This window comes from Lissotriton helveticus, chromosome 1_1, assembly GCF_964261635.1.
Source record: "Lissotriton helveticus chromosome 1_1, aLisHel1.1, whole genome shotgun sequence".
In the NCBI taxonomy this organism is placed as follows: domain Eukaryota; kingdom Metazoa; phylum Chordata; class Amphibia; order Caudata; family Salamandridae; genus Lissotriton; species Lissotriton helveticus.
Window position 1 is genome coordinate 8,792,369 of NC_136057.1, and position 27,979 is coordinate 8,820,347.

At 49.4% G+C, this 27,979-nt stretch overlaps 1 protein-coding gene across 1 annotated transcript in view; it reads left to right on the top strand.

Moving 5' to 3' along the window:
* Positions 1-23,151, top strand: part of LOC144757114 (uncharacterized) — a 73,974-nt gene extending 50,823 nt beyond the window's left edge. The window contains exon 4 of the mRNA XM_078646359.1: positions 20,183-23,151. The gene's annotated coding sequence lies outside the window, so the exon portion shown is untranslated. The remainder of the gene's footprint in view (positions 1-20,182) is intronic.
* Positions 23,152-27,979: the final 4,828 nt, after the last annotated feature.

Below are 27,979 nucleotides of genomic sequence, written 5' to 3' on the forward strand. Positions count from 1 at the left end.
CTTTGCTAGTGGTATCTTGAGGAAAATAATCAAATACCAGCGGCGAGGCCAAACTACTTTTCAAAAATAACATACTCACACTGGGGAGAGACTTCTCAGGTTCTGATTGTGGGCTGGGATTCCCTGCAACAGAGAGCAACCATTCGTAGCTTCTTATCAGACTAATCGTCCCCTTTCCCGGCGTTCTGAAAAAAATGTAATATCAGCATTTTTAGGTGCAGCACCTAAGGAGCTCAGTAATAACTCTCCGTTCCCGGCATTCTATTTTCATTAATCATATCCACCACATTTGATTAAAATTCAAAGGGTAGGCCTTAGTAACTACGTGTCAATCTTTGTAACCCGGCAAAATGCAATGGGATATTTATTTTTGGACTGATGGTGTGGGACACTGCTAAAAGTCATTTGCAAAGTCAGTAAGTTCGCAAGGCAAGACCAATTGGCTTTGCCAGTGCTTGTTTTTTTATGTGTGCTAGGAAAAAAATCTTACACCTTCTCCTCTTGTATGGATACTCAGCAGAATTGTCACATACATTCTCTCATTTTGAAGTCATAGGAAGAAAAGTAAAGACCAAGCTCCCTCAAAGAGAGAGCTTGACATTTGACCTCTGTCTTTAAATGCACTGCAAATTTGACAAGATAAAAACAAGATTTAAAGGCCTTTTTACAGAAAGCGTGTTTGTGGAAGAATACAGTAAACAAGGTTTAGGCAGCAGGAGGGACGGATGTGAATTACAAACCACAAATCCAATGGTAAGGAATGGGTGGAATGTATTCCCACTGATGCTTTCTGAATATCCCCACGATGTCTTTAGCACTATCTGGTAGTCGTGGATCTAAAACACAAAGGTCACGTTGAAGTTATTATTGGGATAGCTTTTAACATTTTAATTTTTTTTTTTAAATTATTTGCAACTCACTTAAACCATGGTGTGTGTGTCTCTCTCTCTCTCTCTTTCTCTCTCTCTCTCTCTCTCTCTCTCTCTCTTTCTCTCTCTCTCTGTTTCTGTTTCTCTTTCTCTCTATCTTCTGCTCTTCCTTCTTTCCCTCCCACGTAGTTTGTGGTTATAAGAGTTTCTTTTGAAAAGCAATTATTTCTTTGCTAATCATTTTGGAATCTTTTGACAAATTTGCACAAACTTTTCAAAAATAGTTTTTTTCCGGTTCCTCTTTATTATACCAAATGTGTTTATTTTTGTGGTTTTATATAGTACAATCTTGGCTGAAGGGCATTGAAGCACTTTTCTAAAGAAGAAAGACCAAAATGCAGATTAGATGTGCCATAAAATAACAGATAAGCAATAGACTAATCCCACAGATCACGTCAGGGGAGAAAGTTCAAACAGTTAATATCTGGATACATTGGAAAAGTGGATGCAGAAAAGTGAAACAGATTTATTATTCAGAGCGTCTCTCAAATAGGAGGATTTTGAGGTTATAATTGTGGCAAGACTTGTGGTTGTTGAAGGTGGTTGTGGGAGGGAGTTCCAGATCCTTGTAGCGCTGGCAGAGAAGGCGAGCTTTATGAAGCGTTCTTGCCTGAATGTCGCTTGTCCCAGCAGGAGGACTTCACAAATTCTCGATCCTTGTTCAGATCCATTAATAGGTTTGTTTAGTCCTCAAAGATGTCATTTTTCACCAGGAGGGTGATAGATTACATGAATTTTGTTAGAGAGTTGGGGCCTTTGAACGAGAGTTGAACTCCTACATATTCAAAGGTAGGGTATTTCGTGTTGAGGAATGGAGTTAAGCACAGATAGTTTTTGTGTATAATGGTTAATCCACCGCCAATACGATCCTAGCGGTCGTACGGATGATTGAGAAGCCCTGTGGGTTGAGGAAATTGATAAAAGTGGATGAGTGGTCATTCAGCCAGGTTTCAGGTGGAAAGCAGAAGTCGATTTTGTGTCCTAGGATGGTTTCGGCTATTTGAGTGGCATGCTGGACTGCTGACTGACAGTTCAGTAGCATGCAGCAACGCGTAGGTAGTGATCTTGGACCAGGCTGACAGGGTTGGATGGTTGTTATTTGGGTAGGCCGCCAGGGAGGGCGAGTGGTGTTCAGGGTTCTACTCGTGCCAAGGATGACCGGGATCTGGCGGCGACAAGGCTTGCTCGGGGCATTGTCATACGTGTTGCTCAGCATTTCAGCTTCCCGTTATGTGATCTCAGTCGTGGTGCATCTATGATTGAGTTGGTGATGGATCTAGGGGATAGTTTGTCTAGGGGTAAAGGATAGGGGATCAGAGTGTATGTTTGTGGCAGGATCAGTGTTCGCTATAGATGCGTGAAGCTGGGGCAGGAAGTAGGTAATCTTTGCATTTTTACGTAGTGACGAGATTTCATCCAGAATAGTGTTGATTGTGAGTTCAAGCTGGGCTGTTGTAGGGATCAGTTGAGTGGCGTTGGGTCAGTGGTAGGAAGTGAAATGCGATGGAGCTCGGCAGAGTTTGGGGTGGAGGTAATGCAGGAGCGGCCTGTGCAGGTAAGAGCAGTGGGGCCGGGTGGGGGTTCAATAGACGACAATGAGGGAGGAAATGATTTATTTAATTATCCCTTGTCGTCGTCTGTCGCTTTCCCCCGGGACCCCACCGCTCTTACCTGCACAGGCCGCTCTTGGGGTAATGTAGTATCCAGCCTGCTGTGGTTGGTGGACTGAGAGGATTCCGGTGGGATATATAAGTCAAGCTGGGCAGTGGAGGTGTGCCATGCAGAGGGGGCAAGTAGTTTTGGTATCGAAACAGAAGCTTAAGTGCGTCTGGGGATCAGAGATGCTGTACGGGAGGTAGAGATGGGGGCAGTGCGAAGGGGTTTGGGAGTAAAAGGTTCAGCTAGTAAATGAGGGCGTGCATGGGGGAGGGTGGAGGGGTGGTGGTGATAGCGAATGGCATGGCGGCGCAGAGAGCCGGAAAGTGGAAAATAGATAATTTTGTTCAGTGGCTTGGATTAGGATGTTCCCATTTCTGTAAGTAGTTATGGACCAATCTCCGCTAAAGTTATGGGATAGGGATATAGTTTGTTTAGATCCATAAGGGACATTGGTAGCATTAGTTACATGAAGGTGTTGAATGACATTTTCTCTCCTTTTGGCGGGTTTCGTAGTGTAGCAGATGAAGTCCATTTTAAGACTTCCGTGTGTTGGATTGTAGAAGATGTCTGTTATTCGTGTCTCTGGATGTTCTTTCAGGATTTTGTGTTTGTACTTTTTAGCAGCATGTTTGGAGAGGTTTTGCAGAAACGAGTTGGGGGCGTATCTTTCCACGCTCCCGAAGTTGAAGTGATACTCAGAAGTTATTTCTGAGGATAATCAAAGTTAGACTTCAGGAGAAGCATTCAGAGGTGTGCATAGTGGTCAAGAGGCGGCCTCCGACAGCTAAGATTGCCGCCTGATTGTAAAATTGGGCCCTTTCAATGGACGGTTGGAGGGCACTTCTTTGGAAGAGTGGGATGCGTGTGAAAAAGGTCACCAAGGCGGTCTGGTAGGATCCCTTTGAGGAAAAGGGGGCCTTCAAAGTCGAAAAGCGCCTAGGGCCTGTTGATGTCACTGGGTTCTTAGTGGCCATGGTATCTAGGAGCTGGTGGTTGTGATGGAGTTTATTGGTCAGTCTGCTGAAACGTCCTTTATATTCGAGGGCATATATACAAGTTATACACCCACATCATAGGTAGTATATCAATATCAGCATAGACTAGTAGACATCACAAAGGATGGGTCGCTGCTATAGGCACATGGTAGGATAGGAAGCAGCATCAACTTGAGATAACAGTATATGCTCGAGATAATATTGGAATAAGATGGGCAAAACAATCCCCATGTAGGCTTAGAATAACAGTGTCGATATAAAGACACAGTATACTCGCAAGAGAACATCTTGCACTTTAGCATTGTGGAACTTCGTTGAGAGTTTTAACGGTGAGATATGTTAGGAGGGGTCACTAGGTGTCATTGATGTAAATTGTCTCTGACACTATAGTTTTGTGGGACTTTGTTGAGAGTTGTTTTTACTGGCATGAAGTATTAGAAGGGACAGTGGGTGGCACTGGGACCTCGTTTATTCTTTTGCGGTCTGGAGTCCATAATTTATACCTGGCGCCCACTAGTAGGAGCTTCTAGAGCATGGGTACTCACAAACTTTCTCTCGGGGGCCAAATTTACAGTGTGGTTTGTGGCCGAGGGCCGCACCGGTGGGGGCGGAGTCAGTAGGGGAGCGGGCGGCGCTCGGAAAAAAAAAACTGGTACCATGAGGTTGATCACTGGTCCCTTCAGCGGACGCCTTCGTCCACTGAGCCACCAGACCCGGCATACACACATCTCTCTCTTTCTCTCTTTCTCTTTCTCTTTCTCTCTCTCTCTCTTTCCCTCTCTCCCTCTTTCTCCCTCTCTCCCTCTCTCCCTCTTTCTCCCTCTCTCCCTCTTTCTCCCTCTGTCTCTCTGTCTCACTCACTCTGACTGTCTCACTCACTCTTACTGTCATACTCACTCTTACTGTCTTACTCACTCTGTCTGCCTCCCTCGCTCTCCCTGTCTGCCTCTGTCTTCCTCCCTCGCTCTCCCTCTGTCTGCCTCTGTCTTCCTCCATCGCTCTCCCTTGTTCTCCCTCTGTCTCCCTCCCTCGCTCTCCATCGCTCTCCCTCGTTCTCCCTCCCTCTCCATCCCTCGTTCTCCCTCCCTCTCCATCCCTCGCTCTCCCTGTCTGCCTCCCTCGCTCTCCATCGCTCTCCCTCACTCTCCCTCTGTCTGCCTCTGTCTCCCTCGGTCTGCCTCTGGCTCCCTCCCTCGCTCTCCCTCTGTCTGCCTGTCTCCCTCCCTCGCTCTCCCTCTATCTGCCTTTGTCTCCCTCCCTCGCTCTCCATCGCTCCCCATCGCTCTCCCTCGTTCTCCCTCTCCCTCGCTCTCCCTGTCTCCCTCACTCTCCTGCGCTCTCCCTGTCTCCCTCCCTCACTCTCCTGCGCTCTCCCTATGTCTGCCTCTGTCTCCCTCCCTCACTCTCCATCGCTCTCCCTCGCTCTCCCTCGTTCTCCCTCTGTCTGCCTCTGTCTGCCTCTGTCTTCCTCCCTCGGTCTGCCTCTGTATTCTTCCCTCGCTCTACATCGCTCCCCATCGCTCTCCCTCGCTCTCCCTCGGTCTGCCTCTGTCTTCCTCCCTCGCTCTACATCGCTCCCCATCGCTCTCCCTCGCTCTCCCTCTGTCTGCCTCTGTCTTCCTCCCTCGCTCCCCATCGCTCTCCCTCTGTCTGCCTCTGTCTTCCTCCATCGCTCTCCCTTGTTCTCCCTGTCTCCATCCCTCGCTCTCCATCGCTCTCCCTCGTTCTCCCTCGTTCTCCCTCCCTCTCCATCCCTCGTTCTCCCTGTCTGCCTCCCTCGCTCTCCATCGCTCTCCCTCGTTCTCCCTCCCTCTGTCTGCCTCCATCGCTCTCCCTCACTCTCCCTCGTTCTCCCTCTGTCTCCCTCTGGCTCCCTCCCTCGCTCTCCCTCTGTCTGCCTGTCTCCCTCCCTCGCTCTCCCTCTATCTGCCTTTGTCTCCCTCCCTCGCTCTCCATCGCTCCCCATCGCTCTCCCTCGTTCTCCCTCTCCCTCGCTCTCCCTGTCTCCCTCCCTCACTCACCTGCGCTCTCCCTATGTCTGCCTCTGTCTCCCTCCCTCGCTCTCCCTCGCTCTCCCTCGCTCTCCCTCGTTCTCCCTATGTCTGCCTCTGTCTCCCTCCCTCACTCTCCCTCACTCTCCCTCACTCTCCCTCACTCTCCCTCGCTCTCCCTCGCTCTCCCTCGCTCTCCCTCGTTCTCCCTCTGTCTGCCTCTGTCTTCCTCCCTCGGTCTGCCTCTGTATTCCTTCCTCGGTCTGCCTCTGTATTCCTCCCTCGCTCTACATCGCTCCCCATCGCTCTCCCTCGCTCTCCCTCGGTCTGCCTCTGTCTCCCTCCCTCACTCTCCATCGCTCTCCCTCCCTCTCCCTTGTTCTCCCTCTGTCTTCCTCCCTCACTCTCCCTCTGTCTTCCTCCCTCGCTCTCGTCTGCCTCTGTATTCCTCCCTCGCTCTACATCGCTCCCCATCGCTCTCCCTCGCTCTGCCTCTGTCTTCCTCCCTCGCTCTACATCGCTCCCCATCGCTCTCCCTCGCTCTCCCTCGCTCTCCCTCGGTCTGCCTCTCCCTCGCTCTCCCTCGTTCTCCCTCTCCCTCGCTCTCCCTCTACCTCACTCTCCCTCGTTCTCCCTCTGTCTCCCTCTGTCTGCCTCTGGCTCCCTCCCTCGCTCTCCCTCTGTCTGCCTGTCTCCCTCCCTCGCTCTCCCTCGCTCTCCCTCGTTCTCCCTCTCCCTCGCTCTCCCTCTCCCTCCCTCGTTCTCCCTCTGTCTGCCTTTGTCTCCCTCCCTCGCTCTCCATCGCTCCCCATCGCTCTCCCTCGTTCTCCCTCTCCCTCGCTCTCCCTGTCTCCCTCCCTCACTCTCCTGCGCTCTCCCTCTGTCTGCCTCTGTCTTCCTCCCTCGCTCTCCCTCGTTCTCCCTCTGTCTTCCTCCCTCACTCTCCCTCTGTCTGCCTCTGTCTTCCTCCCTCGCTCTCCCTCGCTCTGCCTCTGTCTTCCTCCCTCGCTCTACATCGCTCCCCATCGCTCTCCCTCGCTCTGCCTCTGTCTTCCTCCCTCGCTCCCCATCGCTCTCCCTCGCTCTCCCTCTGTCTGCCTCTCCCTCGCTCTCCCTCTGACTGCCTCTGTCTCTCTCCCCCTCTTCTCTCCTCCCCCCCCCCTCCCCTCTTCCTCCCTCTCCCTCTGCCTCCGCGGGCGCTGGCTTGGATCTCCCGAGCGGGAACAAGAGAGAGGACATGCATACTGTGGGCATGGTGAAAGACCCTTGGTCGAGGGCAGCCCCGATAACAAACGTGCTTTAGTGCTGGGACTGGGTGTAATCTCGAGGTTTGGTGGGGGAGCCTTTGAACATTCGACAACACAAGCACAAGAATCAACCTATTGGACAGTGCCCAGAGGCGAGGAATAATTCTCCTGAACACCCTGTCAGGCGCAGGGCCTGAATATTTGAAGTGGGCACAAGGAAAATGCATGGCTGGAGTGCACGGAAGTGCATTAGTGAGAGCCAGTGCATTTTGACCCATTGCCGCCGACGTGAAAACCCGGCTCACATGATTCGGAGGTGCGGTTGATGGGTACAACGAAGGGACTGCTGTCTGGAATAGCGGACAACCAAGAGACTCGGTTAGCACGGGCTGGCAAGTGGGATGTCATTGTGACGACACATGCAACATCGAGGACCTGGGAAAACATCAGTAAGTGGTCAGTTCACATCCCGGTCGGTATGGGGAGGAGTGGATTACATATAGCATGCCAGATACTGAACTGAGCTGCACGGTGCACCAGCGCCAAGATACGGCTGGGAGTTTTGAATATACGGCGGGTGCCGCCTAAGCTGGGAGCATGAGTTATACAACAATGGAGTAGAAATAGGCCACTGGACCCGGGTAAGTTAGTAGTACAAAAAGGTAATGTCACAGTGGACAACAGTCGGAGATACATTCAAGAAAATAATTAACCCTTGGTATATTCAAAAATTGAACACCACTGCTTCATCCCATCCTGCCTGTGTGTGCCTGGGCTAAAACAGCTTCCGGGCACACACATACACAGCCGCACCCGAGCACTTCAAGGGTCTTTAAAAGACCATTCACATGTTAATGAGGTTTTGTTCACCTCTTAGGCCCCTGCAGCTCCACGGAATCGCCCGGACCCGGCCCCCACAGAGCAGCAGAGTCTCTTGACTCGCGCTGCGGCGGGGGTGTTTGCTGACACTCTTTTTAAAATATATATATTTAAACACGGGTACAATGTTTGGACAGTCCGCGGGCCGCCAGGGAAGGCTTGCCGGGCCGCCAGCGGCCCGCGGGCCGTACTATGAGTACCCCTGTTCTAGAGGCTTCCACCGCCATGACGTGTCAGGCGTCCGCTTCCTCCTTGCCCTGGGTCCAGCTTGTCTGGAGTCACAAAAGACCAGTGATAACTCCTTTGTGAGAGTGCTCAAGCAGAGCCTTTGTGATGTGCAACTGTGATAAGTGACAGCTGCTCCCCCTCGTTAAGGCAAAGTCAAGTCAAGTCAAGTAATTTATATAGCGCGCTACATACCCAGAGGGTCTCAAGGCGCTTGAAGAAGGGTGGGGAATTACAGGTCGAAAATCCAGGTTTTAAGTTGCTTTCGGAATGCAATGTGGTTCTGAGTGAGGCGAAGGTGAATGGGAAGTGAGTTCCAGGTTTTAGCCGCCAGGTAGGAGAAGGATCTTCCTCCCATGGTGGTTTTGTTGATGCGGGGTACAGCAGCAAGGGCTTGGTTGGAAGAGCGTAGCTGGCGGGAGGGGGTGTAGAAGGAAAGTCGTGTGTTGAGGCATTCGGGTCCAAGTTCGTAAAGTGCTTTGTGTGCGTGGGTTAGGAGGCGGAAAGTTATCCTCTTATTGACGGGGAGCCAGTGGAGGTTTTTCAGGTGATCAGAGATGTGGTCTTTACGCGGGATGTCTAGTATGAGTCTGGCTGATGCGTTCTGGATGCGTTGGAGTTTTTTCAGAAGTTTTGCGGTGGTGCCGGCGTATAGGGTGTTTCCGTAGTCCAGGCGGCTTGTAACCAGAGCGTGGGTGACCGTTTTTCGAGTTTTGGTGGGGATCCAACGAAATGTTTTTTTGAGCATGCGAAGAATGTTGAAGCAGGATGATGAGACGGCGTTGACTTGTCTGGTCATCGAGAGTGAGGAGTCAAGGATGACGCCCAGGTTCCGTGCGTGGTCTGTCGGGATGGGTGCTTTTCCAAGGGCCTCTGGCCACCAAGAGTCGTCCCAAGCGGAGGGGGAGGTACCTAAGATAAGGACTTCTGTTTTGTCTGAGTTCAGTTTCAGACGGCTGTGTTTCATCCACTCGGCTACTTCTTTCATTCCTTCATGAAGGTTGGTTTTGGCGGTGTTAGGGTCTTTGGTGAGTGAGAGGATCAGTTGAGTGTCATCAGCGTAGGAGATGATGTTGAGGTTGTGTTGGCATGCGATGGCCACGAGGGGGCTCATGTATATGTTGAAGAGGGTGAGGCTGAGTGAAGATCCTTGTGGCACGCCGCAAATGACTTCAGTGGCCTCTGACTTGAATGGTGGGAGGCGGACTCTCTGAGTTCTGCCGGCAAGGAACGAGGTGATCCATTCCAGTGCTTTTCCTTGGATTCCGATGTTACTGAGGCGTTGTAACAGGGTGCTATGACAGACTGTGTCGAAGGCTGCGGAGAGGTCGAGGAGGATGAGGGCGACTGTGTCTCCATTGTCCAATAGAGTTCGAATGTCGTCTGTTGCAGCGATGAGTGCGGTCTCGGTGCTGTGTTTGGCTCGGAATCCGGACTGTGAGGAGTCGAGGGATTTGTTGGTTTCGAGGAAGGCGGCGAGCTGGTTGTTGACAGCTTTCTCGATGACTTTGGCCGGGAACGGAAGGAGCGAGATGGGGCGGTAGTTTTTGAGTTCGGTGGGGTCAGCTGTGGGTTTTTTCAGAAGGGCGCTGAGTTCGGCGTGTTTCCAGATATCCGGGAAGGTGGCGGAGTTGAGGGCGCAGTTGATGACGTCTCGGAGGTGTGGTGCTATGATGGAGTCTGCTTTGTTGAAGATGTGGTGAGGGCATGGGTCTGTGGGGGATCCTGAGTGGATGGAGTTCATCAGGCGGATGGTGTCCTCAGTAGAGATTAGGTTCCAGTCATTAAGGAAGTTCAAGGGGGGTGAAGGTACGACAGAAGGTTGGGTGGGTTGGACTCCAGGTTGGTTGTCGAAGCTGTTGTGGATGTCTGCAATTTTGTCGTGGAAGAACGAAGCTAGGGAGTCACAAAGGGTTTGAGAGGGAGTGATGTCGTTGGAGTTGGAAGTAGGGTTGGTAAACTCTTTGACGATGTTGAATAATTCCTTGCTGTTGTGGGCGTTGTTGTCAAGTCGGTCTTTGAATGCGGCTTTCTTGGCAGTCCGGATCAGTTGGTGGTGTATGCGGGTGGCGTTTTTAAAGGCGTCCCTGGTGCTGGTGTTTGGATCTTTTTTCCAGGCCTTCTCAAGGGAGCGACAGAGTTTCTTGGATTTCTTAAGATCATCGTTGAACCAGGGGGCGTTTTTGCTGCCTGGTTTGATTTTACGTTTTTTCAAAGGTGCTAGGTTGTCGGCGCTGTTGGTTAGCCAATGAGTGAGGTTAATGGCTGCTTGGTTGGGGTTCGAGGAATGGGCAGGGGGATTTTGTAGAAGCGATGAGGAGATCTGGTAGATGGTGATTTTGTTCCAATTTCTTCGCAGAGTGGGTTGAGGGTGGTTGTGGGTTGTGGTCTTTTTGTAGACAAAGTGAACGCAGCTGTGGTCCGTGCAATGGAGAGCTGGTGTGACTGAAGGAGATATGTTTGCTGGAAGTGAAGATAGGGTCGAGTGTGTGACCTGCGTAGTGAGTGGGGGTATTAACAAGTTGTTTGAGTCCGAGGTTGGCGAGGTTGTCCAGAAGGGTGGTGGTGTTGCTGTCGTTGCTCTTTTCCAGGTGAAAATTGAGGTCTCCCAATAGAATGTAGTTCTCAGAGGGGAGGGCGTGTGGGATGATAAAATCAGTGATGTCTTCACTGAATTGTGCACGGGGTCCTGGTGGCCTGTAGAGGAGGGTGCCTCTGAGTGTGGTCTTGGGGTCGGTGTGGATCTGGAAGTGAAGGTGTTCGGCGCTAGCGAGGTTGACGTCTGAGCTGGTTGAGATGCGGATGGAATTCCTATGGACGATTGCGATGCCTCCTCCTGTCTGATTGGTACGGTCTTTTCGGATGATCTTGTAGCCTTCCGGGATGGCAATGGTGATGTCTGGGGCTGAGGAGGCGTTCATCCAGGTTTCTGTTAGGAAGGCGACGTCCGGAGAGATGGTGTCTAGTAGATTCCAAAGGTCGATGGTGTGTCTGTGGACCGAGCGGGTGTTGAGCAGGATGCATTTTAGGTGGTTGGTGTCAGATCTCTGTTTGGTGTTAGTGGATGAAGAGTTGATCTTGGTGCTGTCATATTTGCAGGAGTTGCATGTGAAGGGTCCATGGGTGTGTCCGGGAGCGGCTTGGGCGCAGTTGGGGAGTCGACCGGGGTTTAGGGCTGAGAGGGTGGAGGCGTCGTATGTAATGCGGGTGGGGTGGGTGGGACGGGGGCCAGGGGGTCTGGCGCTGGGCGCGGTACAGGCGCGGACGGGCGTAGACGGGCTTACCTTTGGCGCACCTTCGGCGCAACCGCTGCGCGTAAGTCCATCTGTCCATAAATGGATAGTGGGGGGGGCGGAGCGTGGGAGGCGGGAGCGGGGAGGAGACACGGGGACAGGTAAACACCAACAACAACAGCAAAATGGCGGTAGGGTAGCGCGATTCAAAGCAGGGGCACAGTCGATCTTTAAATTGCCAAAATGCAGTACACGCGCTGTTAATTAAATAGTAAATAAAGTTGCCACTATGCAGGAGCACTGAGCAAATTAATAAATTAAATTAATCAGATGAAAAACGAAACCAGGAAAATTGATTAATTAATTAGATGAAAACGATACCAGGCGCTATACAGGAGCGCTAAGCACAAACGATACCAGGCGCTATGGAGCTGCACTTTCTCTGGAAGGCAGGGCTCGAAGAGGAGCGAGTGGGAGCGACCGCTGAGTGCGAGAGCCAGACGGTCACAGAGGCAGAGGAGGACGGGGCCTGCAGATCGATGCTAGTGTGTGGGAGGGTCAGCTGGGAGGCGGGAGCGGGGAGGAGACACGGGGACAGGTAAACACCAACAACAACAGCAAAATGGCGGTAGGGTAGCGCGATTCAAAGCAGGGGCACAGTCGATCTTTAAATTGCCAAAATGCAGTACACGCGCTGTTAATTAAATAGTAAATAAAGTTGCCACTATGCAGGAGCACTGAGCAAATTAATAAATTAAATTAATCAGATGAAAAACGAAACCAGGCAAATTGATAAATTAATTAATTAGATGAAAACGATACCAGGCGCTATACAGGAGCGCTAAGCACAAACGATACCAGGCGCTATGGAGCTGCACTTTCTCTGGAAGGCAGGGCTCGAAGAGGAGCGAGTGGGAGCGACCGCTGAGTGCGAGAGCCAGACGGTCACCGCAAAGAGGCCTATTGCTTCCAAATGAGCAGAGGAATACAGAAGCACTCAGCAAAGTCCAATGGCCATGCCTTGTGGCCCGTAAAGAAGTACTGCATGATCAGAGATGTTTGTTGTGATTTATTGTTTCCACAATTATTCACCTTTCTTGCGTCGGAGACATAAAATCCATTACAGACAGGCAGCCGTCACGTGTTTCGTCATAGAGACTTTTTCAAGGCTGCAAGAGGATATAAAAAGTATCTTACACAATTGTAACAATAACATAGGGATAAGAAATGCAGCTGTTAAGTCACCACCACCAGTGAAATCCTAAAACAGATTGTGCCTGATAATCTGGCCATGCTAAGTTATTGCAACTTGCAGTAAAATCATACTACTCCCCGGATAAAGTCATTGTTAGCCAAAACAACAGTAATCAAATCTGTTAGCATTCCAGAATGCTCAAGTAGAATGGCGTCTCCGATTTCCAATATATGCTGTATGGCGGCAATCCCCCCAGATGTGCGGATACTAGTTTAATGCGCAGAAGTCCAAGGTAACCAGTATGTTGCTGTCAGTCTACTCACATTTTTTTTCATTGCTTCATCAACCCTACCCCCCTTCTGCTGCATACACCAGAAGCAACACTACAAACAACCCCCTCTCCTTTCGCCGCTTCAGCCGTGCCGTTTAAGGTTTATTTTGTAACTTTAAAGCTGAGTGCAGCACTCGCTCTTCCCTAGACTCCACCCACTTTTCATCTGTGTTGGACTTGGCCCTTTTGGCAGGTTCACCCCTGAACTTTTTGCCTTTAGCTCTGACATGGTGGTAGTGATTTTAGACCTCTGTGCACTTTAGCACTGTGGCCCAGTGTAGAGTGCGTGCGCTCTCTGAGTGCCTGTGGTGAAATTGGCCTGCCCTCCCATAGGAAGGCGTGGGGGATATGTGTGTCCATGGTAGTTCCTGGTATGAGAGGAGTGCAGGGTCGAGTTTAGTATGTATGAACTCGTGAGAATAAATGATGCGCAATGGTGTGCACAGATTTATGGTGAGTGGTGGAGAAATGACACTTTTAGAAGTTGGCATTTCTGTGTGTCTGCCTGCCTGATTTGAATTGCATGTCTGGCTTGAAGTGACATGGGCTGGATGGTGTGGGTGGCTCCAGGAGACAGGGTGAGTCAGACCAGTGATGAATAGAGAGATCTGCACGCAGATGGGAGGGAGGAGTTGCACCTGGGACCTGAATAGGGCTGTGCTTTCCCTCCACAATGCTGGCTCCGCCTCCTGTGGTGCGTCTGATCACTGAACCCCCACCTAACAATAGGGAAGAGGAGCCTGGTAAACAGAGTGCTCCAAAACCAATTGCATCTGGTTTCCCATGCCCAATGCTGTAACACAAAGGAAATTGTCCAATCAATGTAGGGGCTGTGACCCCATGAAGTGTTGCGCTTGTTCTGGGAGGACACTGTGCCAGGAGGAACCGCCGCTTCGTGCTGGCCTGCCTCGCTGCACTTTGCTGGGGTCTCCCCAGCATCAAGGACTCTCTTATTTCTGCCTTTTTGAGGCCGAGCGCCTCAGGAGTGCTGTATTTGGGTTGCCTAAGGGAAGAGGAGCAGGCCCTGCTGCAGTGCGAGGCTGTGAGGGAATCCCGGTGTGTAGGATTCCCCCCTGAGCTCCTTATTGAAGCAGGAGCCCACCTTGCATTTGTTGCCGGCAGGAGCCCACCCCGGAAAAATCTTTATTGAAAGAGTGGGTGCCCACCTCGCACTGCCGCTGTTTCCATGGATTAGTACTTTTTAAAAAAAAACGAAGCGGGAGCCCACGCCGCCGGTTCTGGCCCCCCGCATGAGGCTGCCGCCGAGAACACAGATGATCTACAAGAGGGGCCACCGCGCTGCCCGTGGCGACCCGGAAGCCAGGCAGAGCGGCCTGGTTGTGGGCGGGGCACTCCGCAAGAAGCCAGAAGCACGCGGGAGCCTACCCCGCGCTCCTGTGGAAAAAGGAAAAAGGAAGCAGACGGGAGCCTACCCCGCGCTCCTTGAACCAAAAGAAGCGAGAGACCACCCGACTAGGTGAGGAGGGGGCCAGGGGTGGAAGAGAGACGAGGCACGTTGTCAATGCCTGCCCCCACCCACCAGTACCCAGAGAATTCTGACAGTGTACCCCAGTGAGTGAGGGGGGCTGAATGGACTGTTGGTGCCGTTCGCGGCACATTGTCGGTGCTTGTGGCATTTTCTCCACTGCACCGCAGAAGCGGGCAGCTGCAACGTTTTGGGCCCTTCTCCAGTCTAATCTCCAACGAGATTCCCGTGCTCTTCCCCGTGTTGGCAAGATTTTGTTACAGTTGCCCCGCGTGACAGTGGGCAACTGCAACATTTGGGGCAGAGTTTATTTTCAGAGTCCGAGGGTGGGACTACCATGTGCACAGTGCCCGTCCTCATTGCTTGTGGGGCATTGTTTTGGGCGCCAGAGGCACAGTGAGTGCCAGGACTGCCGGTGCATTCTCACAGCTGCCCTGCAAAGCGCAGGCAGCTGCAACGTTTGGGCCCATTTATTTTGTTAGAGTCCCAGAGGGGGACAGAGGGTGCCAGTGCCCATCTTTTTGGATTTCACAGCTGCCCAGCAAGTAGAGGGAAGCTGCCACGTTTAGGCAGGCATTCCTTTGGGGGCATCTCTGAATGAGGTAGGAGTGAGATGCACTCCTCTGCCCAGCGCAATTGCGCACTGCGAATTCCGCTGCATTGGCAGCAGCCTGACATTTGGAACATAGGGCATTTGAGCCCCTGAGAAGGCCAGTTGGCCAGGGGGACTAATAGGTTTGTAGGGCGCCAGGCCCTGAGGTGATTTGTGAGTATGAGGTCTATCCTAATGTGTTTATGCCTAAGGAGATAGTGTAATGTGTGTTTGCCCAAAGTGATGCAGACATAATATGTTTATTACAGGTGATAATGCTGAGGTCATTATGGTACCAGTAGTTACTGGTTGTTTCATTAATTGTGATTTACTTACCTGTTCTGATGGTTATGACCAGGGCCCGATTGGCCTGGTCCTGTATATAATCCCCTGTGAATATTGCCCAGTGCCAGTTGGCACAGTGTATATTATGTGATTATGTTTCGAATGTGTTTATGACAATACAAAGGCTATTTTTATATAACCTTGTTTGGAGTTTCTTTTATGGTGTGCCTAGGGTGTTGCTGCTGTGTATGTGTGTGTTATGCAAACGCTTTACACATTGCCTCCGGGATAAGCCTGACTGCTTGTGCCAAGCTACCAAGGGGGTGAGCAGGGGTTATCTTTGGCGTGTAACTCCCTTGCCCTGACTAGAGTGGTGGTCTCTGTCTGGCTTTGGCGCAAGCCTTAGCCAACCAGAAATCCCATTTCTAACATTGATGGTCAGCGGTGAGGATAGGACTTGCATTTGCACAGTACCACAGCAACAACTGGTTGCTCTACAAACCCTGCATTTAGATAATCACGTGTTTGGGGATTATTGTTTCCGAGTTTTCTTTTATTTTTTTCTCCTAAAAGTGTCATTTTTGTATTGAGTACCCCTGTTGCAGCTCTTGCACCTAGGTCTCCTGTGTTGCTCGTGTCTGAGCGTCCTGCCAAAATAGAGTCTGCCTTTAATTTCTATGGTCTGTTTAGATACACTATGTGGGAGTTGGTGGGGTTCTGTGAGGAGAGAGACATAGCAGTGAGTGGGTCAGACACCACGTCAAAACCTGATCCAATGGAAAAAGGACGAATGGGAACATGAGCACAATGAGGAGATGAGGGCCCTGGCCGCCCGCCAAGAGGATGGTGGGTTTGAGGAGGGGCCTGTGGAGTTTGAAGGGGAGGTAGAAAATGACAGGACCGGGATGCTAGTAGATAGTGAGGACCTCATAGATAGGGAGGCTCTAGCTGGGTCCAGTGTCGGGGGCAGTGCCCCATCCTTGTCCCTTTCCCCAGAGGAATGGCTAGATAGGAGGGAAGAACGGGAGCATCAGCTGGCTCTGGAGAAGCTCAGGTCCGAGCATGCCAAGGAGATAACGCAGCTAAGTGTGGAGGAGAAAAAGCTAGAGACCGAAAGTGTCTTATCGCAGGAGAAGATGGCGGAGGATGAGAGGGCCTTCGCCAGGGAGAAATTAGCTCTGGAGGGTAGATTATCCCCGGAGTGCAGTTGTGGTTTTCTGGATTCACCAGTGAGGGTGGGGTCCAGTGGTGGCAGAAATATGGAGTCCAGTGCAGGAAGTCCCATTCCCAGTTCCCAAAGTATGGTACCTTGTTCCCAAGAAGAGGAGTACAGGTTGAAGTTCAGGGGCAGTAAGAAACGGTCTCACCAGTCTTGGGGGGGAGTTTGCAGATGAATGTTATGATGCACTGCTTGATTGGGTGACGGTTAACCCAGAACATGATTTTGAGGGACTGATCAATATGGTTATCACAGAGCACATGCAGTCGTTTGCCGGGGTTGTGCCAACACCTGTTGGAGTGTTAGTCCTTTAATCCTTGGGAACTTGCACAGGAGGCAGACTTCTGGGTAAGTGCCCGAAGTTCTGCCAAGGCATTGGAGAGTGATTCCAAAAGTAGTGGCTTGGGTATCCTCCCGTCCTGTGTGGGGGAGGAGGTTCAGTGTAGCCCAGCTAGGGCCCAGTGTAGTGGGAGGGGTGTAGGGGCTCACGTCCTGTCTCAGTGGAGTAGAAATGAGTGTGGGGCTGTGTGTTCCCAGGTGCACGAAACCCAGTCTCAGGGCCTGGAGGGTTCCCTAAGGGAACACCAGGTTGAGGGCCTAGGCTATACTAGGAAGCCAGTTGAGGGGGATCTCCTAGTGTTAGGAGACCCTGGAGCATCTGTAAACGGAGCGCCAGTGGTTCTGCTGTCTGGCAGTATCGCTCCAGTTGGGAGGGTGCAGAAGTCCGGATTGAGGGGTGAGAGGGGGATGTGTTCCCCAGTGAAAGAACCAGTGGGTCAGGGGCCAGCCAGAAGGACTGAGTCACCATTGAATGGCAAAGGTGACACCACTTCTGTCCTGGGGGATCTTCTCGTGCTGTCAGATGAACTGGGGTCGGGAGATCTGCGCCAGGCAGACTCACACAGTACATGAGTCATGGGTTACCCTCATGGGGTTGAGGCTGTGTGCGCCCCCAGAAGTCCTGGCGTACCAGGCAAGTATTCAATGGCTGGGTTTGGTCCCTTGGTTGGGAGGACAGGTTCAGGATATGCCTGACCTGGAGGGAGGGACATCTGTAACCAGTGTCTTGACCAGTTTGGCTTCCAGGGGTACCGCTCCACTTGGGAGGGTGCAGAACTCTGGAAGGGGGTGCAGAGGGAGGGAGCCCTTGCCTCTGACCCGGTGCAACCTGAGGGTTTAGACCCTAGGTTTGGAGACCAGTTGCTGGAGGGAGGTCCTGAACTGGTGGGAGAGTTGTGCTCTGGGGGGCCTCTCAAAGGAGGAGAGTGCTGAACCCTAGGAGGAGAGGTAGGGGGAGGAGAGCCTCGCCCATGATTTCTGGTCAGCTTGTGGGTGCGGACCCTAGGCTGGAGGATCAGTGGCTGTCTAGAACTGCCTTTATGAGGGGAAGAGTGGAGAATAGCTACTATGTACCAGGGATAACTACCCCCACTCTGTGGATGGGCAAGGACCAGTGGCATCTGGGTGGCCTTGGGCCTGATCCTGGCCGCGTGCAGCTAGGAAGTACCAGTGGGATAGCCTAGTTGGTCCTGGGAGCTTTTACAAAGGGTACCACATGGGTTCACAGTGGCGTAGAACAGGAGGGTGTCCTAAGGCCAACAGAAACAAATTCAGCAATAATAGGAAGTGTGAAGGCACCAGTTTGGGGGTGACCCCGTAGAGAGGGCCATGTCTACAAAATTCAATAGCTGTTTTCTTCAGTGCAACTAACAAGCTTATTCTTGCAGTAGTAGCATCGATCCTTCATGAGTGACTTCCAAGTTATATCATCGGTAAGAACGTAAGCGCTGGAAAGATGAGTTAAAGGCCGGTGTAGAACGTTGAGTTCTGACGTACACGCAGTGTAATCAAGATGTGTTCAACTACTCTCCACGTGTGGCTTGGTTATTGGTGAGTACCTGGGCTGGAAGGAATCTATAACTGGTGACAAGATAGGGGATACGAAGCCCGTACACTAAAAGCGCTCTTCCGGAGAGTTTGCCGCGGTCCAGCACACTGCTCGTGCGTGCCACATGTGCCTCAGTTGAAGTGCAGAATCGATGCGGGCACTGGTGGAGTCTCAGCACAGTGCCAGCCTGAATAAAATGCTTAAAGATGAAGACAGCGGCACTGAAAGTCTACATGTCACTGGACAAGAACTGAACGAAAAAGCTTCTAATAGAATATATAGCACCATTACGCAAATTAATACGATTACGCTATGTGGAGTAAGAAAACTAAAGGTGGACAAGGAAAGCGCCCAGAAATAGTTCAGTTCACATTACACTGAAATTCATGTGCTATGAAGCAGAGATTAACCAGGTGTTTGTGAAGAAACATTTAAGCTCAAAATCGACCAGTGTTATCTGCTTTCATGTACTTGTAGCGTACAAAGATGTATCTCCTCCTCTAAACCATCAACAAATCATCGTCTCACAACATGCTGGAGAGCAGTCCCAGAAAGAGGGTCGGGTTGGGTTTGCCGTGTTTCCACAGACGAAGCGGCCCACCACCAAAGCTGCTGCCTAAGGGGCCCAGAACAACTCCTTAGACAGCCATAACATACAGAGCTCCGATGGAGAGCCAGGACGAGATCCAAGCTCCAAAAGTCATTAAGGCTGAGCCCGAAGCCAGCACATTACGAGGCGCTAGAGAAGCTCTGTCTGATCAAGTCCACAGGAAGTGCCTGAGACCCCACTACTGTCCTCCAATGTATATACGGCTGCTGCATTCTTAAAACCGCCAACTGTGTTTCATATTGCAAAAACACTGAATATTGGCGATAGATGGATGGATAGAGACTTTTGAAGAGTTCATAGATGCAATAGATGAAAAAGAGTATAAAGTATCTTGAGAAACATGGCCGATGAAGGAGGAAAGAAGCCATGAAAAAGAATTTACAAGAAGGTGAAAAGACATGATCAAATCGAAAAGGCCTTTAATGTCAAGTTTAAGCCAGTGCCAAATGTGAATTATAAAAGATATATATTCATCCAGAGACCAGGTAAGACCATTGATGAGTTTGTTGAAAGACTGGATGTTTGGTAAAGCACCGTAAATTCAATTAATTTATGATGAGGAGGCTACCCTCCTCAGAGTGATCAATGGATGTCTGTCGTAAGCATTTCATCGACGAATGCGGATGGAAACTGAGCTTGTATCAAGTCCTCAAGGCTGCTTGCGCTGACAGGTGTACTTATCGCCAAGTGACTGACATGGAGGCTGTAGGTGCCCAAAGTGCGTCGGTCATGAGCACGAAAAGTAAGCCAAGGTACAAGGCAGAGGGACACAAGGTCCTGTCTCCACAGAAAAACAAAACGTGTTACAGATACGGACTGTCATTTCCACACAAAGGTAAATGTCCCGCAATTGGACAGATATGCATAGACTGTGGTAAAGCGAATCATTTTGTGACGACTTTCAACGCAAAGATAAAAGTAAGTGTGTAATATAGAATCTATTTTTACTTAATCCTGCGTGGATTCCCTTTTGTGGTTTACTCTCTGTGTTGCTGCGCTAGTGTGTTGCACAAATGCTCTGCAAATTGTCTCTTTAAACTAGCCTGACTGCTCTGCGCCAAGCAACCAGAGGGTGAGCGCAGGTTATCTCAGGTGTGTATCTGGTTTACCCTGACTAGAGAGGTGGATTCTGCCTGGCTTAGGTGCCTACCCTAGCCAACCAGAAACCCCATGTCGAACAGTGGTTCTTATGAATCGCTTGATTTCCCAGCATGCTTCTGCTGCAGGACTAGGTCAACGCACTTTGTGTAGGAGGACTAGCTACCATTTGCGTCTCAAAGGGAAGTGTGACTCTTTTTACTAGAACAAACATATTATTTCCCTGAATTGTAACTGTTCACTTGTCCATATTATATAAATGCAGCTTTTTCAAGAAATATTTTCTTCATGTAATTTTCAATGTTTTTTCTATTTTGCAGCACAACAATCACATCTAGAAAGTATGAATGGGAAAGAAAGCCACAAACGTTCCGGAGGCGAGATGAATTTTACTCAAAATATCGACTTAAGGAAACGGAGCAGAATGCACATGAGGGAGAGACGCTTTGCTTGTAATGTGTGTGAGAAAGGATTTATCAATGAGACACTTCTAGTGAGGCACAAAAAAGGACACACCAGCCTCAGGCCATATCCATGCGAAACGTGTAAAAAGTGTTTCACTCAAAAGGCAACTTTTTTACAGCATCAAAGAACACACACTGGAGAGAGGCCTTATCACTGCACTGTGTGTTCCACACGCTTTGCTGATAGGAGCTCCCTTGTACGACATCGAAGAACTCACACAGGAGAGAGGCCTCATCACTGTACAGTGTGTTCCAAGCGCTTTTCTCAGAAGGCAACTCTTGTACGGCATCAACGCGTACACACAGGAGAGAGGCCTTTTCACTGTACTGTATGTGCCAAGAGCTTCACTCGAAAGAAAATTCTTCTTCAGCATCAACGCATACACACAGGAGAAAAGCCTTATCACTGCACCATGTGTGAGAAGAGCTTCAGTCAAAAGGCACATCTACTACAGCACCAAAGAAAACACACAGGGGAGAAACCTTATCCCTGCACTGTGTGTCCCAAGCGCTTTGCTGATAAGAGCTCTCTTGTACAGCATCAAAGCGTACACACAGGAGAGAGGCCTTATCATTGCACTGTGTGTTCCAAAACCTTTTCTTGTAAGACAAACCTTGTACTGCATCGAAGAACTCACACAGGAGAGCGGCCTTATCACTGCACTCTGTGTTCCAAGCGCTTTACTGATAAGAGATATCTTGTACAGCATCAAAGCGTACACACAGGAGAGAGGCCTCATCATTGCACTGTGTGTTCCAAAACCTTTTCTCAGAAGACAAACCTTGAACTGCATCAAAGAACACACACAGGAGAGAAGCCTTTTCACTGCACTCTGTGTTCCAAGCGCTTTTCTCAAAAGTCGACCCTTGTACAGCATCAAAGCGTACACACAGGAGAGAAGCCTCATCATTGCACTGTGTGTTCCAAAACCTTTTCTTGTAAGGCAAACCTTGTACTGCATCAAAGAACTCACACAGGAGAGCGGCCTCATCACTGCACTCTGTGTTCCAAGCGCTTTGCTGATAGGAGCTCCCTTGTACGGCATCAAAGAACACACACATAGGAGAGAAGCTTTATCATTGCACTGAGTGTTCAAAGCGCTTTTCTTGTAAGGCGAACCTTGTACGGCATCAAAACGTGCACACATGAGAGAAGCCTTTTCACTGCACTGTGTGCGAGAAGAGCTTAAATCAAAAGTCAAGTCTCGTAACAACAAACACACTGGAGAGAAACCTTATCACTGCAAAGTGTCTTCCAAGCCCTTTTTTTAGAAAGAAACGCCATGTACGGCATCAAAGTGCACACACAGGAGAGCTGCCTTATCACTGCACAGTGTGTGAGAAGAGCTTCACTGGTAAGGCACATCTTCTACGGCTCCGAAGTTTACACTCCAGTGAGAGGCCTCATCGCTGCACTGGGTGTGAGAAGAGCTTCATATGCAACAGCACCAAATAATACACACTAAACTGAACCCTATCTCTGCACAGTTTATGCCAGGAACTTCACTCAAAATGAACGTTTCTACAACACCAATAAATACAAACTAGATCCATTTTCACTGTAACAATCTTATGTCCTGCTTACCCCAAAGTAAGTTTTACTGGAATGTTGTAACTTAGCGAGGGCTGATAGTCATAAATTCCTAATGGCCAGTATTCCCTGTAGGGAGCGTGCATTTAGTGTAATAACCCTGAGTGCGCAAACTCTGTTGCGAAGCGCATACACTTCATACATCACTGAGGCACCATTTGCAGCTCTTGCTTTTAAAAAGCGAGCAGCGTGGAAAAAAAGATCTCTTGCGTGAAGGAGCACAGAGAGCAGATCTTGGGCCTGGCAACATACCACGGTGGAAGAGGGGAGAACGAGCAGCGTGCCTCTTAAACTGCAGTGTATCGGATTGCCGAGGGTCACAAGTTGTGCAGCATGTTTCTTCTTCGCATGCTGTTTGCTGCACTAGTTTCTGAGAGAGGCTGTAGGGCTTTACAGGCAGCAGTGGCTCTCCGGGCATGATCCGCGCCTTGCAGATTAATTGATTTTAAAAGTCCATGCACTAATTAGCATGGTTCGGTATTTAAGGGCATGATGTGCGGCATACTGATGTTTAAGTCCCAGCTAAAAGTGTTCAAAAGGCAAGCACTCCGTGCATAATGGTATGCCTGTGCTAAATTTATTTAGAGAAGTCATTTCTGACCCTGCCGCAAGCATGCTTAGTCATATGTGCCCCCAGTGAGGCAGCATCATTAAGATGAGTCATTTTCCCGGCCTAGACCTGGGCTCTGTAATTGCAGCTCTGGTCACCTGTGAAGCGTGATTGCGAGCAGCCGTACAAGAATGTAAGGCGATATGATCGGTAACCAATCACATCCTCGTGTTTTTTCTTTATAAATGTGCTGAGTGTTTCTCACTGCTAGTTGATTTTTTTGTACCAACCGAATATAGGATTCATTTACCACCTCGCTCACGCCATTACATGACGGCACAGCCGCAACGCTCTCATGCCGTCTTACAAAACACACACTAAACTACTACTTACACGTCACAACAACTTTTAGCTCACAGCTAGGGCTCTCAGCACAGACCCCTATTCACAGATGCCAAAGTCCCTACTCGCCTCTCGGAACGGACTTGCGTCCATCTTCAGCCCAGGTGCTGCTCGCTCTTTGTGGTGTGTGATTACCGTTGGAGCTGCAGAAAGAAACGTGGGCTCTTTTCCCTTCCCATCATACCTTTTACCACATATGTTTGAGAGTTAGTAGTTGAACTGTGGTTATTGCAGATGTATGTAGACCTCTTTTCCTCAATAAATCCTGCTGTATCTTGCATTACAATGGGTTCGAGTCCGCATTCTGTGCATTTAAGATCCCCTCCTATAGGGCTCACATTTATTTTTTTGTCGCTCTATAGAGCTCAGGCTTCGGTAGTGGAGAGAGCTGCCGCAGCCAACTGCAAAGCAGCTAACCCACTGAGCAGCCCCTTATCTATGAGTGCCGCCAGGTATAACTTGATTTCCTCTTGTAAGGAGTAAGTACTGTGTCCAGACTGACTTTTTAAATTTCTTTTTTCATCCCAGTTCTTTTTTGCTTATCTCATTCGAAGAATGCAAAATACAACAAGACTTAGGGAAGGAGGTACCAGCATCAGGAATACCGATTTCCTGTTTGCGATTCTCTATGAGTCACAATTTTGAAATCGGAATTCCTAATGTATGAAACTCTTTTGAGTGTCATTAGCGATTGCTAGCGAGATTCAAATAGACCTACCTCATGCATATCAGTGAGATAGGTCGCAATTTGAGACCCATTAGGAATCACAACCATCACAGAGATGGCAGCCTGCTGATGTCAGCAGACCACAATGTCTATGATTGGGTTTTAATAAAGCAGTCTGTTTATTTTTTTTTAATGCAGCCCGTTTTCCTTAAAGGATAATGGGATGCATTTAAAAAGAAAAAAAATAAGCTTTTTCGTTTAATTTTTTAAGAGTAGACAGTGGGGTCCGTGGGACAGCCGCCTGCTCTTAAAATATTTGTTTTCTATTCTTCAAAGGACCCGTACCTATTTGCAAATGGGTTACCACCTCCTTCAGGGAGTCAGTAAAACTTGACCTTAATTCGGTCGCAAAACTTTCATACAGCCCATTCAGATTCAGTAATTGGAAGAAATGTCGTAAAACACGCCTCTTTTAAATACCAAATTGCAAACACTAATTGCGAGTAGGTAGCGTGTTACTGAATCACAATTTGTATTTGGTACATTTGTAAAAGCTTTTTTGTGGTTGGACGTTTCCGACTGCAAAAGTGCTTTGTACAAGGGGCCCCTAATGATTTACTCCCCCAGCTGGAGAACCAGCCAATAGGGCACTACACTAATGGCGCAGCACCAGCTTTGCACGTGTGCAGCAACAGCGGTGGCATGAGCACCGGCACTATAGGTTTTTTAAAAACAAATGAATCACTGCAGCATTCATTTATTTGCGCTCCTCATGGTTGTAGATGTCTCTTTCAGTCTTAGGCTTGGAGATAATATTTTGTTTGAAGTCCATGTTCGTGTTTTCCCAGCGGACGGCAGATGCTCCTGCTGTTCTTGGTCCATTCATCACACACTCCTGCTGGTGCTTGTTTACTCCTCATGCTTCTGTGCAATTTATCAATGGTGCAGCAGGTGCAGTGGCACGGGTCCCAGGACTGTGAGGGCCCGTTGACCCTGCAAATTACTGTATATTAGCAGCCCAACAACATTCAAATTGGTGATTTCCTTTGCTTGCACCTGAGCTCATGGCATCCTGGTCTTTCCACAAACATGCATAAACCCGAGCTGGGCGTCACTGCTAGCACTGATGGGGGGCTGTACGCTTTGGAAGGAGAGTCGATCTCTCGGAACCATGCTCAGATAAAATGATCATTATTACGAGACTCTGCGCTGCCGACGCCTGAGCAGCAGGAACCCTTCGTCTACCTCTTCTTGGTTCATATGGGACTTCATTCTGCCTAAAATAAGGATCCCGTATGTTTCATTTAACAACACAGTTTGCTTCCTAAATGCAACGGCAAAGTTAGATTTTAGATGGATGAACAGCACATAGGATTATACCTGCAAGCGTTTTGGAAATTCAAACAGACACACACGCATACTCCAATCCACGTGTTGTATAGCATTCCAGGGAAGGCATGGCTTGGCAGTTCGGGCTGGACTGCCCCCATGAGGCACAGGGTCAGACTGATTTGCATATGACCATGTCTGAACTGGGGTGGTGTGGAGTGCAAAAAACGATGGATTTAGGCTCAGATCTCTGTACTGGGGTGAATGTATGACATTGTTCTGCATTCTGTCCATCACCTGTGGTTTTTGCATTTGTCACCCCGAGTGGGATGGGTATGCTCAGACGTGAGTCCCATGCACTCCACACCACTGGATTCAAGCAAGCCGGGCTGAAGACGGCTGGAATTCCAGAAACCGGTCCTTGGAAGCTTGTTTCCGGTCCAGTGAAGGCATGGCTTGGCAGTTCGGGCTGGACTGTTCCCATGAGGCACAGGGTCAGACTGATTTGCATATGACCATGTCTGAACTGGGGTGGTGTGGAGTGCAAGAAACAATGGATTTAGGCTCAGATCTCTGTACTGGGGTGAATGTATGACATTGTTCTGCATTCTGTCCATCACCTGTAGATAGCATTCCCCATCATAGGGAGGGGATGCCTTCACAAAAGAAGGGTCGAGGACGTGTTGCATCTTAAAAGGCTTCAAGTCTGTGCTCTGCGTGCTGCAGATGTCCGCAGTGGGTGCCTTAACCATCTGCGCTACCTTACATGCTTACTAAGACACAGGAACAACGGTGAATGTGTGTCAGTTGTAACTGAGGATCAACAAACGTTTTGGTTTAGAGGATCGCCTAAACCTTTTTGTTTAGTAGCTACAAGCACTTTCTTTCTGTGGCACTTTGCATTTCATGTTCACTGTGCTGCGGCTCACCATTACCAGTCCACTGAAAACAAAATGCAATTGAGAATTGGTTGCAGGTTGCAGGCTCCACTCGTCCTCCACCGTTCCACAAGCAGGTAGTTTGTATCTTCCACTTGTTTAAGGCAATTCCTGAAATATCAGAAATAGCTGTATAGTCCAGAAAAATGTTTCACACTCTCAGGGGATTCCTTTCTTTTCTTGCCCAACTCCTCTCTGATCTTTTTATTTTGTATTCTTTCTTTGTTAACATTTTAAAGATCACACGTGCACCTTTGACCATCTCGTAGTCCCACTGCACAACATAGTTCTTGTATGATTCATAAAGTAGTACAAAGCATTCAGTGGTAAGTGGCGCTCTTCAGTATACCTTTCTGCTGCTGACAGTCATTCGTTATACCTCTCCCCACACATCTGCCCCACAGGACCTGTTGTCCGTACATTCTTCAACTGCATACATTCGTTCGTCCTTTGCAGGGGTCTGGTGTTACCGCAGCCCCATTCCATAGCCCACCACGCTGCAGCCTGCAATCCTCTTTTAGTATCCTGTGTCCAGCATCGCCCCTCTGTGTGCCCTTCCTCCTCTGCATTTTCGCAATTGTCCACTAAGTATGCCATATAAAGGGCCCAGTAGTCCCTAGGACGGTTCTGTGTAGACTGAAGCTCATTAAAAGTGTCCAACTACTCATTACAGTATGCCATGTCCGAGTGCCGATCCCCAATTTTGGGGCAGGGCCCCTTGCCCAGCGCATCGCTACTCGCTACTCTGCGCTTAGCTAATAGTAGTCCAATAGCTACTAGCTTCCTGACCGATTTTCCTAGGTCCTTATCGTATCCCAATAAAGCTAGCATTGGTTCCATCTGTATAGTGAGGCTGTTCTAGCCGTCAATGCCTGGAAAACTCCCTCCCAGAATTGAAGTATCGCTGGACAGTACCAAGCAGCATGTATAAACCCTTCTTCCTGCTCACTGCATCGCAGGCAGTTTGCAGATTCCCGTCGGCCATATCGGTACAATCTTTCCAGCGTATAATACACACGTTTTATGTACTTAAAGTTTATCAACTGGTGTCCCCATTTACAGATCCCTCTTTCGTTCTAGTGCAGCAGGACTTCCATACCTTATCTTCTACGGGCCTACCCAAGTCTCTCTGCGAGTCCGATCTTGCTTTAGTCACACTGGGTCTGCGCTTGCCTGTGCGTTAACATAGAGCACTCTTACTAACTTGTCTGGGGCTTCTTTCTGTATCACGGCAGAACGTGCCGTCATGTGTTGTGGCTCTTGCAAGTCTTGTCCTAATAGTTCTCTCAATTCATGGCAGTGATATCGAGTCAGGGCTGATGGCGGGTGCCTTGCTCAGGGATATTCCTCCAATTCCCAACCTTTACTTTGTGAAAAAGATCTTCCATCTTTGTTACCCCTTGCGTTTGGAGGGCAGTTCTCATATTTGTTACCAGTACTAACGAGAGCCAGGTGCACCGCTCCAGTTTAACATGCAGGAATACAAGTGTGCCCCTTGTTTATCTCACAAGCTCCACCATACATGTGATGTAGTGTTCAGTAGATCCAAGACTCTAATTTGGTGGGTTGGAGCCTTGAAAGTTTCTGTGGGAGTGTGTGGGGGTGTGCGGCGTCTCTCTCCAAGCACTGATTAGGCAGATCATGTGGGCCATGAATCCAGTAGTAGGCGAAGGAGCTTTGCACCACTTTATAGTACAATTCTAGGTCTGGCGCATTATGACCCCCCATGTCATAAGGTAGAGTGAGGACCTCCCACCGAACCTTTGGCTGCTTTCCCGCCCATGCTAATTTTGTCAGAAAACTGCATAATGTCGCAAAAATTGCTTTAGGCAGGAGAATAGGTATGTTCAGAAACAGAAACATAGGGAGGACTACCATTTCCATAAGAGCTATGCGCCCGATGAGAGAGAGTGGTAGTTTGACCCAGCGGTTCACATCTTCTAACATTTGTATTGCCTTACCATAGTTCTCAAGTATGACTATTGCTGGGTCTGTATGAATCTGTAGTCCCAAGTACCGTACTGCTTCTGTCGTCTATCGCAAGGGGAATTCCAATACTGGTGGCGTCGTGGATGGGGTAAGTGGAAAAATGATGGACTTATCTCAGTTAACCTTTAGCCCTGAAAGACCCCCAAATCGTACCACTTCTCTTAACATCGGGGTAAGATTCTTTCCT